Raw genomic sequence first — 3,710 nt, forward strand, 5'->3', positions numbered from 1 at the left:
CGCTGTACATACATACATACCTCGTAGGTGGCAAGTTGGGATAAATGGGAGCTGAACACGCAGCACTATACCACCTGCCCCTCCGGAGGAAGAAATTATTGTAACTGACAAACACGATTATTTTGGCTTCATTTCGCTTCATTTCTATTGCCAAAAAGGAGGGAATGAAGACTCTGTAAAGGAAGTTGAATAAAGTGTTTTGTGATAATTATATAATGTTTTATATTAATACTAGCATTAGAAGTAGTTTTGTATACAGGCTGAGCAGATTAGATTTAGCAGGACAAGTAAAGGGTCAACAAGGTTGGTTTGTTAGAAACTCCTGTCAGTAATGAAAGATTACACAGTGCCGAAATAGCCTACAGCTGTCTGCTGAGAATTTGTTTATGACTGAATTGTTTCTCCAGATAGGGAGGAATTGTTTTTGTTAAAGAGCGATTGACACTAGGTAAATGAAGACCGTGGGATCACATCTTCCTAGTGCACATCAAAGACAGACATCTGCTTTGGATCCATCACCTCTTCACGGGAGGACAGATCGTAAAACGGACCCGGACCTGTATCTTCTGATTGGATGAACGGCCATAAGATGTTACGTCATTTTTCCAATAAAGTTGTACTCATGTCTGTAAACATTAAGCCTCACTGAAGGAATTATTTCTGACAGTGGAGCTTCCGAGCGGCTCGATTAAAGTTCTGTTTGCTTTGTCTCCACGACTCTCCACTTATTTCAGACACGGTTCTACAGGGTGAATGTGGAGTCCATTTTTCGGATTTAAAACAGTTTGTTAACTCGGCACAGGCTCTGTTGCGGGGCTCTGCGGAGCTTGAGAATCCAGAAAGGTTTAGATTGAGAAAACTAGAAAAAAAACTAGAAAACAGTGTTGCCCTGCAGGGCCTGAACAACGGAAAGGCTCCCGGACTGGACGGCCTGCCGATGCAGTTCTTATAAGACTCTGTGGCCAGTACTAGGGATGGACTTACTCAGTGTGTGTGAAGAGGGTGTGCTGGACGGTGAGCTGCCATTGAGCTGCAGGAGGGCAGTACTTACACTGCTCGCTAAAAAGGGTGATTTATGTTAAATCTCCAACTGGAGACCTGTGTCATTGTTGTGCTGTGACTTTAAGATCTTGTCAAAGGCCCTTGCCAACCGTCTCAATCCAGTTATGGGATCCCTAGTGCACCCAGATCAGACTTATTGTGTCCCACAGCGCTCTATATTTGATCATTTTTTTTTGGCGAGGTACCTGATGTCGGCATCCAGGTTGTTTGGCTTTCAAGCAGGTTTGATCTCCTTGGATCAAGAAAAAGCATTTGATCGTGTGGATCATAAGTATTTGTTCCATACCTTGGAAGCTTTTGGTTAGGGCCCTAATTTCTTGGCACTGATTAAATGTTTGTATAATAATGTTTTTAGTGTGTTAAAAATAAATGGCGGGTTGAGTACCCCATTTCCAGTGCAGAGAGGGATTAGACAAGGCTGCTTGCTATCGGGAATGCTGTATTCCTTGTCCATAGAGCCTCTCTTGCACACGCTGAGGACTGTGTTGACTGGTCTGAGCATCCCGTCCTGCAGTGTGGTGTGTGTTCGGTTGTGTGCATATGCAGACGATGTGTGTGTGTGTGTGTGGTGGGGGACTGGGACGTTGTGCTTTTGGAGGAGAGCCTAGAGAGATATGGGCAGGTGTCATCAGCAAGAGTTAATTGGATGAAGAGCAGTGCGGTGCTGCTCTGGGAGTTGGGGGGAGGCAGCCCCTGGGTTTGCAAGCTGGCCTGCAGTGGAGTAGTGGGGAGTTAAAGTGTCTGGGGGTGTTCCTGAGGGGAGAGAAGGCAAAGCAGAGGAACTGGGAGAGGATAGAGGAGCAGGTACAGGAGAGGTTGGGGCGCTGGCGATGGCTGCTACCCCAGCTCTTGTACAGAGGGAGGGTGCTGGTCATTAATAATCTGGTGGCTTCAATTCTGTGGCACAGGCTAGTGTGTGTGGAGCCGCCACCAGGTGTGCTCACCAGACTCCAGAGGATCCTGCTCCATTTCTTTTGGGACGGGCTGCACTGGATCAGGCAGAGTGTGTTTTTTCTGCCAGTAGCAGAAGGTGGGCAGGGACTTTTAGACCTGACCAGCAGGGTGGCAGTGTTCAGGTTACAGACAGTTCAGAAGCTGCTGTTCTCAGAGGCTGTAGCTGGACAGGCAGTTGTTTGTGACAGACATGTCTCAGTTGGATCTCAGAGGGGTTCCACTTTTTTACCATAGTGTTTTGAAAGCGTGGTGGCTAGTGCGGGTGCGAAGAGACATGGAGAGGTTGGGGGCTTATTGGCTTTTGAGAGAGCCGTTGCTGTGTAACCCTGCACTGCGGCTCCCTGTGTTGGAGTCTCAGGGCTTGCACAGCAGGCTGGTTAAGGCAGGTGTGACCAGGCTGGGGCAGGTTGTGATGGGGAGGGGGGGTGGCTGGATGAGTGTGGAGGCCTTGGCAGGAAGGCTGCAGGTGGACTTAGTGCGAGTGGTAGGGGTGTTGCTGTCTCAGTAGAGTGTGGCCCTGCAGGAGTAGGGGCTGGGTGTACAGGGGGAGGTTTGGATGGGCAGCAATGAATCCGATAGACAGAGGCTTTTCATTGAGCTGAAGCTTTCCCCTTCCATGTGGCTCAGGCAGGATAGGCCAGATCTGATTTTACAGATGAAGGAAGTCTCCGATGTTGTTTTCTCTAGTGCCAATAATAAGACGCTGTATCAATTTGTATTGAAAACGACTCATTTTGCACAGTTAAAAGATGTCCTTGATTCACCCTGGAGAGGGAAGCTGCTATTTGAGAGTGCAGTTCGCCCAGCTTGGGGAACCCTGTATACAGCCCCCCTGAATAAGAGAGCTGGGGATTTACACTGGCACTTAGCAGTGAATTCCTTTCTGTCCATTATTGATCATGATGTGACAGATGCCTGTGTGTTTTGTGGTCAAACGAAAACTGTTGCTCACCGTTATTTAGACTGTAATAGATTACAACCTTTATTTCTATGGTTGAAAGTTCTTTTTTCAACTCTCATTGTGTTTTTCTCCAAGGGTGTTTGTGTTCGGTATAAGTGCTATTGTTCAACTGAAAGACAAGGTCAAGTTAACCAATTTTTTGATAGGGCAAAAAGAGTAGGAAACGGAAATTGAGTGGCCATGTCTTCTGTGAGGTTTTGACTGTTTTTAAAATTAGTGTAGCTGTTCAAATCACTGTCGATTATGAATACCACAAAACAATGTGTAGTGTGGATCAGTTTGAGAAGGTATGGTGCCTTGATAGGGTTCTCTGCCTGGTTGGGAATGAGGGTTTGGTTTTAAATATATAAAGAGTGATGTCTGTTCTGTTTTTATGGTAATTGGATAGTTGTTTAACAGCTGCATTTTTTGTAGGCTGCATTGTTTTTTTTTAATGCTTTTTGTAGATTTTGTGTGTTGAATGATGCACTTTTGTAATAAAGTACATTTTAAAGTTAAAAAAAAGTATCTCTCTCTCTCTCTCTCTCTCTCTCTCTCTCTCTCTCTGTCTCTCGCTCTGTAGATGCATCATAGGGAACATATGTAACAATCTCTCTTTTTGTTTACCAAAAATGTGAATGAACGTATTTCAAGTGGGTTTTGCCTTGTTTGGAAACGTTTTAAGATGATTTATGAAGTGTAAATTTGATAAGTCTCAATTCTCCGTAGTTTTCAATGTATGTGCCATTCAGTA

This window comes from Amia ocellicauda, chromosome 6, assembly GCF_036373705.1.
Source record: "Amia ocellicauda isolate fAmiCal2 chromosome 6, fAmiCal2.hap1, whole genome shotgun sequence".
NCBI classification, from domain to species: domain Eukaryota; kingdom Metazoa; phylum Chordata; class Actinopteri; order Amiiformes; family Amiidae; genus Amia; species Amia ocellicauda.